The sequence below is a fragment of the Mobula birostris genome, chromosome 21 (genome assembly GCF_030028105.1).
Source record: "Mobula birostris isolate sMobBir1 chromosome 21, sMobBir1.hap1, whole genome shotgun sequence".
NCBI classification, from domain to species: domain Eukaryota; kingdom Metazoa; phylum Chordata; class Chondrichthyes; order Myliobatiformes; family Myliobatidae; genus Mobula; species Mobula birostris.
Window position 1 is genome coordinate 45,791,222 of NC_092390.1, and position 15,970 is coordinate 45,807,191.

Consider the following 15,970-nt stretch of genomic DNA (forward strand, 5'->3'; position numbering starts at 1 on the left):
ATTTAACTTCAGCACAGAACATATAATATATAACAGTTAATTTGTACAAACTTTTGCACCTTGTTCAAGACTTTTCTTTGTATCTCAATGGTTAAAAGCAATGAATTTTATGACAAAGGATATTTATAATGAACAGGCAAAACACCACGAAGAAATGACAATGGTGATGAAGAGGAGATTTATTGAAATGAAAATGTAAACTTTGAGGATCGAATACTTTGTTATGCAAATTTTATTCTAACGATCACACTAAACACAAACTTTCATTTTAAATGCAGAGTATTTTATAATGAAAACTTATTGAATGCAAGTTATATGAAATGGAGTCAATCAGGGTATCAAAAGGTAATCAAATAGGCAGGCACAAGAGCAAATAACAGTGAAATGAGGCTGACCTCAGTGGTCTAGAGAGAGCTGGTACTGTCGTAATGGGCTGAATGGACTCTTAATTTCATGATTCAAAAACCAAAAAGTTCAGCACAATCTTCTGGTTGGCTCTGCAGTACTGGAAGCTATGGAAGACTACTGTCACATCAGCTTGGATTTTGCTGAGTTGGGCCTGCAACTTACCCACAGCTCCAACATTACCAGACCAATCAATTTGCCAGCTGAAAGGTTAAAGCCCTACATGACAGATTGCCTTCAAATACTATAATGAGGAATAGGAGTGCTGGACAATTACTGTCCAGGAAACTGCTCTAGAAACCCTGGACAGACAGCAAGGCACAACACCCACCCCCACCCCCAACGACCAAGTTCACTATCACCCAAAAGTATCAAGTATATTTAAAGATTAAATTAGAAATGAACAAATTTAGCACCTCTACTCCATCCGCCAAAAGCTGAATTTCCCAGCAGCCAAACATTTTCATTCCCGTTCCAACATGTTGCTCCACGGCCTCCTTTTGTTCCATAATGAAGCCACCCTCAGGGAGGAGGAGCAACACCTTATATTCCACCTGGGTAGCCTCCAACCTGATGGCATGAATATCAATTTCTCCTTCTGGTAAAAAAAATATTTCCCTCCCCCTCTCTTCTTCTTCTATTCCCCACTCTGGCCGCTTATCTCTTCCCACTTGCCTATCACCTCCTCAAGAGTCCCTTTCTCCTTCCTTTTCTCCTATGGTCCACTCCTCTTACCTATCAGATTCCCTTCTCTCTAACACTTTACCTTTCATACCGACCTGGCTTCACCTATCACCGTCTTGCTACCATCCCTCCCTTCCCCCACCTTTTATTTTAGCATCTGCCCCTTTCTTTTCTGGGCCTGAGGAAGGACCTCAACCTGCAATGTCAATTCTTTATTCATTTCCAGACACGCTGCCTGGCCTGAGTTCCTCCTGCATTTTGTGCGTGTTGATTTAAAACTATTTGCTTTGTTTTACAAAACAAGCGCAAATTATATTCAGAATCTTTAAATACCAACTAAATGAAATATCAAGTTAAGCAAAATAATTTCAAGTATAACTAGTTTTCTTTCCATCAAAAAATTTGCAAAAATACAAGAGGTTGTAAGCAAGTTACTTCTTCAATATAAGAATCTATTCAGACTCCATGTATGGAAATGCTGAAATTGTAGGTATATGCCAGTAGTTCCACATGGGCATGCTGGTAAAGCCAAGAAAAATCCAATACCAATAAAATAACACTTTGCGTAACTATCTTAAAGCACAATTAAAATACCACAGACTCATTAATAAACAAATAATCCAACTGATATTTCAGAACACAGACATTAAAATAGTTTAAAGTAAAAAAAACAAAATTTTACAAAGTCTTCACAACGGTCTATTTTAAAGCACCAAGTTAAATTATTGATGAAAATACTGCATGACAAATAAAACAAATCATACTTATGATCCAAATGTCTGGAAACTTTCGATGACTAAAACATTTGTCTGAATTTTTCAAATCTATTTTAAAAAATATTTCTACTAAAAACATTATATTCTTAAACAGAATGTCTGCAGCACATCTCTCCATTGTTATTTGCTGAATAAATCATGACAGCATTCTGGGAACTTATCTACTGTATGTAGTACTTTAAGTTCTTCTGCTATGAGTGAGTGTGATCATTTTTATCTCTGGAGGATTCTACCAGGAATCTAACTCCATAACCCTGCCAATATAAGGCAAAGCCTGTTCCATCTCTGAGCAAATGCATTTGGAAAATAAACCAAGCACTTAAGGTAGCTAAACTCGAGCAGTTGTGAAACAAGAGCATAAAATGATCAAAGCAAATTTTTTAAAAATTTTATGGAACGCAAGATACAGAACAAATATACTTAAATAATATTCAGGCTGACTTTCCAACTACATCAAGCTTCAAAAGTTAATCTTTTTAACCACGCATGCAAAACATTAGTGAAAACTCACAAAGATACAACATACAGTAGCCCACACTGATAACTTGAATAAAAGTAAACATGCATCAATTGAAAGTTCATCAGAATCTTACAAACCCTTCAAAGTTTCAAATACCATCTTGCACCATCTCTGAAGAGAACATTTGATGAGATACCCCCAGCCCTTTCCCCAAGTCTTTGCTATAAACAAAAAGTTATTTTAATTAATTCTATTTCATTATAGTCTATAATTCTCATTGTTCTATTTAGAAAACTAACAGTTTTTCTAGAACTCATAAAGAAATAAAATTTGCATCATAAAATTCAGATGATTTAAATATTTTGAACTGAATGAATACACATTGAGAAATGACCTATTAATAACTGATGAAATTAAATTTTGCCAAAGTCTGATTTATTTTACTTAGCATCAAGCAAAGCACTGGCAACAGCATAAACTCTATAGAGATTTACAGATTTCTGGCATCACAACTGTAGGTGAATCAGTGGTCTGCGAGTCCTGCTTGTGTCGTATTCTCATGCACAGTAAAAGAATAATCAAGTGCAGACTGAGCAAACACGAAGGGTGATTTCTTCTATTCACACTTCATTCATCAGCAAATTATAAGAATATTGGGGGGACAATTCTACTCCTTGTTCAGGTACTTAACAACAGATTTTATTTTGCTTTTATTGTCACTTTCAACTCATTGTTATCTTAAGGTCTATAAAATAATAGACAACACTATCCTGTGAAACAAGCAACCACTCTCAGACAGAATCACGGATTTACATTATTCCAGTCTTTTAATTCTTGCACATCTACCTTCAATATTTTCATCCTCTGAATATTGTATATTTGCATTTGATAAGTATGTGTCTGAATTATTATTGCTAACCTGGGAATGTTGTATTTTTAAACATGTTAATTTGATTGGTCAGGAGGCAATGATATAACTTCACTTTTATTGGAATTTTATTAATTGACATTTGACCTTGTCTGGAATGATTTTGGTTCTTAAATTGCAAACCAATGCAACATTTATATTCCCTCAAATAGACTAAAAACACGATAAACATAAGCTCAACTACTTGGAATATTTGAATTTCATATGGATAGAGAACTGTATCATCTTTGCAATCTTAAGGACAAATTGTATCAAAGCATAGAGATTTTACAATGATCCACCTGGATTGTACGGGGGCTTCAGTTAAAAATAAAACACATCTCATTCTCCTGTGCTCGGGTAATTGAAAATCTTAAGATATCCCTGGTGACAAAATAGCTGAATTCCACAGAAGTTGCTTAAGTGCTATTTTACACGAGAAGAAAACCAGTTCGAAAAATAGGTTTCTTCGCTATTACTTTTTTGATTAATCCGTTATGTTTTATTTAAAAGCCGAATCTAAACTAAATACATATCAAATCATTTTGCAGATAATAAACAGCGGAATTGATATCAGAAAGTTTCAAACACTGTGACAGAAAGTGTAACATATAATTACATTAGATTAAATATACAAGTGATTTTAATATTCCTTATGTTCTCACTTATGCAACGTGGCTTTCAGAAGGCCCACACTGCTTTATAGTAAAATATACATTTTATCATACTTAAACTAAAACTGAGTTCTCCAGCAAATATGTGCAAGAACAAAAGAAACCATTCTGTTCCAACATTATTGTTGAAAACACACATATAACTAAACCATATATAGCTAGACTGTTCTTTAGCCATTTAAAGAACAGGGAATATTAGATTGTAATATTTCATGCATTTCTACAATTCTATTGCAAAATGCCCGCCACTTGTGTATTAAGTAAGCAGAATCATTATGGAGGATGACTTAAGGTACTTAGTATCAATTAGGTTAAAACAAGTATACAGAATCATTGCCAATAAAACTAATAAATTATATTTGATGAGAACAATATTCAAAGGATTTTTGCATTTAATCTCCTAAATGTTTTCTAGCTCTTAGAAACATGAGAAATCAATCTAAAAGTATGTGCAGCAGATCAAAGTCAGCATCTTTGAATTATTCAACTACTTGTTTGTCTCAACAAGCATAATGTTCAAAGTACATTAGTAAAACTTTCTCTTATGCTTATCCATTTCATTTTCTATTAGTTCAGAACAGTTTACATTTTTTTTTGTTAAGTGGGATACAGTAGCACAGAAAATGCATCAATCACAAAAAAAAACTAGTCCAGCTGAAGCCATCCACTCGACACAGCTAAGGGGGCAGAAAGCTTGTTCCCAGTCCCCTGAGATGACCTGGCTGCAAAGACTCAAACAGATAACAGCCGAGTTCAGTCAGTTGAAGTAATCCTTTAGTGACTAAAATGACTGGAATGACAAAATATGGGACTGTGATTTACGCTTTTGGACATTAATAAAACTGGATACTCTGAGTGTTCTATTGAAGGGACAGACATGGAAAAGGGTTTTGAAAAATCCCACAGCCGCAGGAAAAGGCGCAGCAGAGCCATCGGAATGGAAACCCTGCAAGCGTGAAAACTGCAGTGCCACTTTCCATTGTGTAAGAAGTGTCCATCTGCTTGGTCAACTAATGCTTTTCAACTACTTTTACAGTACTAGTCGCATGTTATCTGGCTTTCTCTTAATTAATTTAAGATCTCAAAGGTCTCAAAGGAACTTCTGATGGAAGCAGGTTTTCTTCAAGCCACCTGAACAAAATTGGTCAAAACATTTTAAAAGCACTTTACATTTACAGTAGTGCAATGTAATATATGGTGTCTTGAATTCAATGTCCAATTCTTTTCACTTTGTTTTACTTGGATGTACAGAGTGAAAACCCACTCAAAAATTGCACAGTACCAGATAACTCTTTCCTTTGAATCAAATGCCAATCTCCTTTCTCTGTTCCTGCTAGAGAGAAATAAATCAAGTAATCTCTTTGCTGTTGTTTTTTACATTAGGTGTAAGGCTAGCAGCATACAAATTTTATAAATCAGATACTGAACACAACTTAAGCAAAAAGTAAATTACCGCAAGCAAGGAAGAATATCTGAAATGCAAAAATCTGAAAATTGAATTATGGGTTCATTTAAAATGTAGTCTCACAGGAATTAAACTGTAAAAATTACCTGCAGTAATTTGGAAACATTAAGATGCTTCAAATGAATTGTTTTTTATGCATGATTTTACACAGGAAAATTGCGCTACCTTACACACTATATTCATTTGTGTTAGAATATTGAGGTCAAAATCTCCACAGACTGGAGTTCGCAGTGCAAGATGAAATATTTTCCCCTGACAGTAAAAGGTGGGAAGTATAATAAATAAAATATTATGGAGATGTGTTTCTAATATTGTATTGTCACAATCAATTTCCCATTACCTATCTAGATTTTGATATATACTATATTATTTCGTCCGGAAATTCACTTTATGAAGCAACTGACTCCAGTTTACATATAAACTGCTGCCTGCGCTGAATGCTTCAAGCAAATAAAAAGCCTTTGGCTACATTTATGAAATGAATAGGGCATTTAAATCGCAATTAACTTTGTATGTAAACAGAAAAAATGCATTTACATTCATTCACAGACTGGTAGGCTTTATGTAAAAAAGGCATTTTAGTCATCTTCAGTAAAGCTCTGCAGCACCAAATTCAATAATAGGGCACATAGAAAGCTGATAAAATGAAGCATTCTGTCAAATCAAAAACGATCCAACATGATTGTCATCTATAGCTGAAAGCAGAACACAATCACTGAAAGACACTTGTTTCCTTATTATAGCTATTCCTGTTCAACAAGCTTGTATTAGGATCCTTAAAAGATTTGTAGTCAGGAGGTTTACTCAAGGATTGTTTACTGCTAACAGAAATGATAATTTAGCCACTTTTCTTGCTTCAATCAAATGTATAAACTACAAGATTCTCTAGACAGCATAGCTGTTGATATTTTACCTTGGGGAAAGAAACAATAGAAATAATGGAACTGTTATTTTTCCATGTTAGTATACAGTTGTTTCAGCATTTATTGCACCTGTACTACTGATGTCTCTCTGGGCAAAAATTTAATTCCATTTATGAGTTCTTGCTTTTTTATTTTGGGTAAGCATTGGTTTCAGTTTCTTTATCTGAGCAACATTAATTTTACCTACCTTAAAAAATTACAATGTGGAGATTATTTAGACTGATTTTTTTTTAGATGCGCTGGCTTTTGATAAATGTACTTAATTGATACTTGTCTCATCAAAAAAACTCAGTAAGTTTGCAAAGTTGCAAATTACCACATCATGTTTGCAAAGAAGTACATACTGTTTTTGTTTTTTTTAAAGACATAAGTAGATAAAATGTAATGTGCTGTACTATTCGATGTTCTATGTTCTAAAATACCCCAGACGCATGAAATCACAGCAATACCATTTTAAGCAACACACACAAAAAGCTGGAGGAACTCAGCAGGCCAGGCAGCATCTATAGAAAAGAGTACAGTCAACAAGATCCTTCATCAGGACTGATACCATTTTAGAGAGTTTTATTGCATTTGAATAAGATGATGCAAGGAACATTCTCCAGACGTAACCACAAAGTGCATTATTCCAGCTCTCTTACTACATTTGAAGGCTTTCAAAGAAGAATATCTGTAATAAAATACTCATTTTCATATAAACAAGTCAATACAAGCATTTTTATGATTGGTCACATTGCACATTAAAGCATTTAGCTTTGTCACTTGGCAATTACACACAAATTTTGGAGCAAATTACAAAACTGTTTGACTCCCTAAACAGCTCAGCCAGTTCTGATTACCAAACTATATAGATTAGTACAGTCCATTAATAGAGCTGAATTAGTTGATCTCAGCAGTGACAATGGCTGTGTGCTAGGAATAGTTTTTTGTTCCAGTTCACTATTTAGTCTTTACTGTGAGAATACATGCTTGGATATTCAATGAGCAGATCATTGGCCTTAGCTGTACTTCTCCGGTGGTTGAGTTACCCAGCCAGCGCTCACAGGAAGTGATCATATTTAATTAACAGCCACTTGGGCGTGGCATGATACTGGAGACTAACAGACAACAACAGAAACATTCACTGGTCAGGAGTTTCAATATGGGAGAGAGAGGTTGAAAACTGTTTACAAGAATTACAGATGCAATGTTTCAATAAGCACTTTTTCCCCTCCCAATAAAATTATTATTTTTGAAGCTCAAGTCTCAAAATAAGCTTTATGACCAACTTTTAAAAACATCTATTTAGGAGCACAGAAATCTATATTTTTCATCTGAATCCTACTTAAGCTATTCCTTATGGGCCACTCAAAATAAATGAAGTGAGATGAAATAGCACCAGGTGATAAAAAAAAGGTTATATAATGCCTTTCATTTTAAATGAAATAAACATTTCTAAGGCTCTGTATCTGCCTTCATGTTTTCCCTGTTCTGTTTCTCAGACTGTAAGTCCTTTGACACTGAGAATTGGGTTGGCAGCCCTTTTCCCAAGCCACCACCAGAGCTGGACTTCGTTGGGTGCACAGAGCACAAGAGTTGATTCTCCCTTCCCAATTTTCCCAACTCCCAGATGCACAGAAATACAATCAGCTTCTGCCCATGGGAATGCGGCTGAGATGACAAGCTCAGTGTGGTGGATTGAGCCTGCCTCCCAGGGCCACGTGATACTCTATCTTCTTGCTTTCAAATATTATTAAGATAAAGGTAGCGGAATCATTCTGCAACAATGCAATGCTGCAGATACAACGCATTGAGGATATTATAATTAACGGTGGCTTAAGTCATTTATGTGCGTTGAAGATGCAACACTACATGAGGGGATCACAGCAGATGTTATGTGTGCTGGACTGCTACAGGTCTCAGAGCTGAGAATGAAAGAAAAGATTATGCAAGGTGAGGAAAATCTGACCAGAGGCACAACAATCTGCTTTGCACAAGTAGGTCCCCTTCCCTAGAAAATAAATATTGAATTGATCACTGACAAGATGTACATTGGCACTTAAGGTTCTTAATATTCACAAAACTGGAGGTCGCTACATTTATTATTTCAAACAAAGGAAAAATGAATGTGTTCTTAGTAACAGACTCCAAATGCTGATTTCTATAAAAGATTAGTTATTTGAATGATTGGAGAAATAAGCTTCCTTTTAAACATTCAGCTTTTTTTCCTCTGCAAGTCATTAAGTAACATTGTTCAGGTTTTGAATATAATTGCAACAGAGATGTTTCATTTAGGTACATCAAATATTCTAAAATGGTTCAGTGAAATGAAAAACCCCTTTGTTCTTGAATAAAAGCATTCTGGCTTTCTTTCTCTTTTAAAATAAAATCCTTAAAATTCCATTCCCTTTAAGTGTTTTCATAATTTCACTTTCATCCTAACGACACATGGTGCTCTAAAACAAAGACTTTTAATTCTCACAAGATTCTGAAAAAGAGAGGGCACGAGACTAAAAACTAGTGAAAAAAAGATAACATTTCTGTTCGGCAAGGCAGTCTTTGGGTTGATTATGATTACTAGAGTGAGAGTGAAATTCAGATTATTATTGCGTTAGAAGAGATAAGAGCAAGTGAGGTATCTGATAATTTGTGACTGTATTAGATGCTTAAGAGAGAGAGTCTAAAATGGCATCAAAGAGCACTGAATTTGAACTAGTATGCAAAAAAAAGACATGCGCAAAGGTGTGCTGTAAGGTGTACGTCTATGTGAAGGATTGTGAGAGAGGACTTATCTGACATGTGAGACCAGTAAGTGCGTGTGAGAGAGGGTTTTCAGCAAGTTCGAGTGTGTGAAAAGATGTATGCACAATGAATGTAAACATGTAGAAGCTGAATGCATAAGAAAATATTCCATGAAGAACCTGACTTAACATTTTTCTACACATTTTATTAAGTCATATGCATAATCTTTAAGTGAACGTTTAATGTAAATCATATTTTTGATATATATATATATATATATATATATATACACACACACACACACACACACACACACACACAAACACACACACACACACACATATATATATATATATACAGCAAAAATAACTACAAGGTGTTTAATTTCATTGAAGGCTTAGCAAGTGCTGCTTGGATAAATTAATCAATTCTGCCATCTTTAGTTACCTATATAAGCTTAAGTGCCTGTGCATGTATGCATTTGCAAATAAGGTTCATACAGTTTTTCTTCTGATTGTGAGCAGTTACAAATATCAGCACAGTAATGTGACTTTTGAACCAAAATATGTCACTCAATTATGTCTGACTGTGTTGCCGCCAGCTCCAACTAGAGTTTATACAGAGTAGTACCGATAAATTTAACGATACTGGATGGCATTCAATTTTTCTCTATCTGACTGACTGTGATAAGGAGACAACGCAAGAGCTCAGGGAAAGGCAAAAGTTAACAATTTTTTTTGAGAGTAGTGAATCTAGTAGCAGTTGGACTAAGGTGAGTGGAAGGTAACATTCTCTGCCCATGGTGAAGTCCTTGATAACAGAGGGGTAGAATAAATGACCAAGATAAAAATATACTCAAGTACCTGCTGCTAGTGAGCATAACACAAACTACCATCAGCTTAAAAAGCCACCACAATCTATAAAGTCACACAGCCAGCTACCTGAACATTTAAACTTATTTCCGAAGATTGGGGAAGCATGTAACAAAAACTGCAAGCTGCAAAATACTTTCATCAGTATTGCTCTCTAGGTCATTCCTCGTTATCCTGCAGGGAATATTGGCTCCATTTTAATACATGGCTTCCGCCCATACAATGCATGCCACGGGCTAACAGAGTATGATAACGCTGTTGAAGTCAACTGCAGCTTGTAGAGCTGAAGGACTCAAGTTGTGCAAAATGTCAGAACATAACATGCAAGGTATTTAAAGTTTTCATGCACATATTTAACCAAATCCTTCATTAGCCACAATAGCCTAACATACAGTTTATATACATTCAGTGACTACTTATAAGGTACATCCTATACCTAATAAAGTAGCCATTGAGTATATTGTTTACCACGGAAGCAAATCCAGACACACACATTTGCTTTAAACTTTGTTTCAAGTTTCATTTCATGAGAAAAGTTACCTGCTATTTGATGTGTTCATAATAGTGCATATACAAAGCTATTGGGAGGATCAGAATCTACACTAAAAACTGATCTCAAAGCTTCTTGATCTAATTTCAACCTCAAAACTGGTCCAACGTATTTATAACTCAAATGCAATATACACTGACATATTTCTAAGAATTTTTAGAAGGTAGTTTGTACTTTCCTATGGGAAGCCAAACCTAATGTAGTTTTAAGTTGAGATGTTACAATGAAAAGCCAACTTGCTGTTCACTTGTTATGTGCCGTGTCAAATGACGTAGGCAATCATGGTCTTTTCATGACCATTATTGCTCTTGGCAATTTTTTTTTTTACAGAAGTGGTTTGCCATTGCCTTCTTCTGGGCAATGTTTTTTAAAGACAGGTGACCCCAGCCATTATCAATACTCTTCAGAGACTGTCTGGCATTAGTGTTCGCATAACCAGGACTTGATATGCACCAGCTGCTCATACGACCATCCACCACCTGCTCCCGCGACTTCACTTGACCCTGATCGGCAGGCTAAGCAGGTTTTACACCTTGCTCAAGGGTGACTTGCAGGCTAGCGGAGGGAAAGAGCATCTTGCACCTCCTTTGGCAGGTACGCATCTCCACCCTGCCACCCAGCTTTCCGCACCTCTCTGTATTTGGCCTCGCCAGTCAGGGCTAACCTATGTTGTTCCATACTTACATGAATTACAAAGCATCGTTCACAATATAAAAATGATAATATCTGAATAAAATTAAGCTAATAAAATGCATGGATTAAGTGGTGATTTGAGACCATAAGACCATAAGCCATAGGAGCAGATTTTGATCAAGATCTTTTCACTGCCAACCAATAGAGGAGTCTCTATAGCACTTGTACTTTCTTATATTAATTTAAATGCTTTAAACATGTTTTCACTTTTGAAACTTCTGTGTCCACTGCATGACAAAATAAAATCACCTGCATGAAAGCCACTGACTGAAATATATAACTGCACTAACTTCTGTTAATGTGGTGGATATTTATGTACGAGTTTAAGCGTGAAGTATTGTAAGAAGTTAACACAGACCAAGTTTATTTTTAGAGACCTCTTGCAGATGAAATCATACTGCTAGGAGGATGTCTTTCTAACACCACTCGTCTCGCAAGTTCAGCCTCACATCCAGTAAGAGGTGTCAAGTGCTAAGTGCTAGCAGCAATGCAGACCTTTCTCTAAAGCAGCCAGCTTGGAGTTTAAAGGTCATCCTCTAGTAGAGCAAAACTTGTCAAACGGTGAAGTATTCCTTTTCCCAAATGGCATTTCTAAATACATGTAATGTATATAACAGAATTTAATCTGCAATTTCAATGAAATGGATTAAAAACAATTTTTCTAATAAGTCTAGGAATGGAAAATCTAATATATACTGTTCTGCTATATAAATATGTAAGATTCTACAGTTACAAGATAAACTATGCACAGTTTGTTTTTACACATGAAGTTCTTCATCAGACATAGCTATAAAAACATTCAAATTATTGTGATTTTCTTCTGTTACTGATATGTAACTTCACATTCCAATCCTCCAGCTCCAACCCTACATGTTTCCTCCCTTGGGCTTAATTCTGGTACAATCTGTATTTTTCAACTGCCTTTTCATGGTTACTGCAATTTTAATTTCAGAAGCATACGTTACCAAACTAATGGCGGGCAAAAGGAAAAATGAAGAACCAATTTTTTTTGAAAACATCCACAAGGGTAGATAAGTTATGGGAACAGCTGTACCCTGGAGTCGCTGGTGAAGCTCGCAGTCAGCTGCAGCTGTTATGTGTGGCGAAGAGACACATGCAGCCTGCTTTTAGAGCCAAAATCACATTATAGATGAGGAATCTGCAGATAGCACAACTCAGGCATACTGGAAGAAAGCACTGTTGTTGACAACATGGAATTTGTCCAGACAGCACAAAAGATAGGTTAGCAGTGAGGCAGTAATTGAACTATGGTTTCTTTAAAAAATATGTAGAATTTTAAAAATTCTGCAGTAATGCTACACTTTAGTTTTCTTACCATCTTACAAATAGAAAGGAGGTCAATTTGGGAAAGGATTGTGACTTAATACAGAAATTGACAGTGGCCCACTCTGTCATTTGTTTTGACAGGCTGTGCAGTCCTTATCTGAAATTTGAAAATACGAAAACCTCTGAAATCCGAATTGTTTTTGAGCTCTAACATGATGTCACAAATGGAAAAGTCCAGAAGGTGCTGGGAATGTTCCTAGGTGATGCATAGGTCTCTATACAACACAGGCAGTTCTGAGAAGTGACCTCAGATAAGTAATGAAGTTAACGAGAAATAGAAAAACACTGCAAAAAGTGAAAAATGAAGATCTTGAATGTATATTGAAAGAGTGGATTCATCAGTATGAGAGAGAACATTTAACAGTATGCTGTTCATGAAACAAGCAAAGATCTATCATGACAAACTAAAAATTGAAGGTAATTGTGAATATTCAGCAGGCTGGTTTAAATTTTTAAAGATTTAAAACATTTTAAGGAAGCAGGAGGGAAGTTCCTTTATGAGTTTGCAAAACTAGTCATTGACGAAAATCTAACACCAGGACAAATCTACAATACTGATTGTTTTTATACCTTACATAAAACCTAAAAAAGATTAAGTTACAAATGCAGTAACTGTAACCTTTTAATCAAAACACAGTCTCTCATAGGTGGAGACTGAAAGCCTACTGTTGTTTGTTTTTGTTCAACAGCTGATTCTGGTACTCTCCCAATGCTGCTGCGCTGCATTTGTTACCTTGCACAAATTATATTAATGGTACTTTACTTACACTTTATACTTTATTGTCGCCAAACAATTGATACTAGAACATACAATCATCACAGCGATATTTGAGTCTGCGCTTCGCGCTCCCTGGAGTACAAACCGATAGTGAATATTAAAAATTTAAATTATAAATCATAAATAGAAAATAGAAAAGGGAAAGTAAGGTAGTGCAAAAAAAAAACGAGAGGCAGGTCAGGATATTTGGAGGGTTCGGCCCAGATCCGGGTCAGGGTCCATTCAGCAGTCTTAGAAAGAAGCTGTTCCCAAATCTGGCCGTACGAGTCTTCAAGCTCCTGAGCCTTCTCCTGAAGGGAAGAGGGACGAAAAGTGTGTTGGCTGGGTGGGTTGTGTCCTTGATTATCCTGGCAGTACTGCTCCAACAGCCTGCGGTGTAAAGTGAGTCCAAGGACGGAAGATTGGTTTGTGTGATGTGCTGGGCTGCGTTCACGATCTTCTGCAGCTTCTTCCGGTCTTGGACAGGACAACTCCCATACCAGGTTGTGATGCACCCTAGAAGAATGCTTTTACAGCGCATCTATAAAAATTAGTGAGGGTTTTAGGGGACAGGCCAAATTTCTTTAGTTTTCTCAGGAAGTAAAGGCGCTGGTGGACCTTCTTGGCAGTGGACTCTGCTTGGTTGGACCAAGTCAGGTCATTTGTGATATTGACCCCGAGGAACATAAAGCTTTTGACCTGTTCCACTTGCGCACCACCGATGTAAATGGGATCGTGCGGTCCACTACTCCTTCTGAAGTCAACAACCAATTCCTCCGTCTTGCTAACGTTGAGGAATAGGTTATTGTCTTTGCACCATGCCTCCAGGTTCTTAATTTCCTCTCTGTACTCAAACTCATCATTACGAAATACGGCCTACAATTGTGGTGTTATCAGCAAACTTATATATTGAGTTCGATGGAAACTTGGCTACACAATCATGGGTATACAGTGAGTACAGCAAAATTATTAATGGTATGTAATAATTTTAACTGGTCAGTACATATGTGTGATGAGCAAGTGTAAAACAAAAACCGCTTACAGGTAGCACATAAATTCTGTCGAAAATTATGGCCATCCAAAGCTATATATTCCAATATCCAAATAAAATCCTTTGCTTTCATCTTCAGAAACAGCTCTAGTTCCATCTTTAATATCTCTATTTTTCCCTTTCGGGTTCTTTTGAAGACCCTGATCTGAAGTTACACGCTGACTTCGTTCTTTGTGGGAATGGGACCCATTCTCGGGTTTTCAGGACTGGACGTTGTTCGGCACGCCAAAGGCTCAGCCTAAGAGTTCAGCTCAGATTTGGAAGCCTCGGATCTCGGGGCTCTGGAGACGGACGGATCACATGTCGGTGTCACAACAGGAGACTCGTCTGTTGTCGGGGGAGTCAAAATATCCATGACTGTGTGCCTGGAGACCCAGGATCTTTGCGATCTTCAGACACAGAGCTCAAAAAAAGCAACGTAACGGACTTCTAACATCGTAAACCAGCGAGTCGTGTGTTATGTCTCCCCGCTCACTGGGAAAATGGAGACACCTCTTTCTCCTTTATTAGGGAGAGAGAGAACTTGCGGTACGTCAAATATCAGGTGAAACACAAAGTCTTTGGGTAACTGCAAGTCTGTGTCTTCACTATTGCTTTGCTCATGCTCGAGTGCTCAGTGGAGGTGCCAGTGCTTTTTTTTGCTGGTGGGGGAGGGGGGATTGTTGCTCGCTGCTGCTTGCGTGTGGGGGACTTTAGGGTTCTAGCATTTAACTGTCGTTCATTCTTTGAGGCACTTCTCTGTTTTCATGAATGGTTCTGAAGAAAAAGCATTTCAGGATGTATATTGTATACATTTCTCTGACATTAACTTGTACCTTTGAACCTTTGAAATCCAAAATCTAAAACACTTCTGGCCCCAAGCATTTCGGATAAGGGGTATTCAACCTGTACAAGACCCAGCTTGACTTTATAATATGGTGAGAGTTTACATCCAATTACGAATGGTCTGCAAATCTCAGGCATGACCAAAGAACTGGTATTCACAGCAGCAGAAGCACTATAAACAGAGGCAAGAAAATTTGCAGATGCTGGAAATCCAAGCAACACACACAAAATGCTGGAAGAGTAGTGAGGGAGGAGGTGTAGGAGCAGGTAGGCACTTGTTCTGTTTGTATGGGTAAGTACCAGGAGGGATTTCTGTGGAGAGAGGTGAATGGACAAGGCAGTCATGTAGGGAGCAACCCCTGCCGAGAGAGGAAAGTATTGGTGGGGGGGGGGGGCAGGGAAAGATATGCTTGGTGGCAGGAGCCACAAGATCATAAGACCATAAGATATAGGAGCAGAAGTAGGCCATTCAGTCCATTCAGTTTACTCCACATTCATATCATGGCTGATCCAATTCTTCCAGTCATCCCAACTCCCCTGCCTTCTCCCCATACCCTTTGATGCCCTGGCTAATCAAGAACCTATCTATCTCTGCCTTAAATTCACCCAATGACTTGGCTTCCACAGCCGCTCGTGGCAACAAATTCCACTTTCTGACTAAAGTAATTTCTCTGCATCTCTGTTCTAAATGGACGTCCTTCAATCCTGAAGTCGTGCCCTCTTGTCCTAGACACCCCTACCATGGGAAATAACTTTGCCACATCTAATTTGGCCAGGCCTTTTAACATTTAGAATGTTTCTATGAGATCCCACCTTATTCTCCTGAACTCCAGGGAATACAGCCCTAGAGCTGCCAGACA

The 15,970-nt window shown here is 37.1% G+C and overlaps 1 protein-coding gene across 1 annotated transcript in view; it reads right to left on the reverse strand.

Annotated features, from left to right (window-relative positions):
- Nucleotides 1-15,970, reverse strand: part of mgmt (O-6-methylguanine-DNA methyltransferase) — a 401,995-nt gene that overhangs the window by 228,291 nt on the left and 157,734 nt on the right. The window lies entirely within an intron of this gene.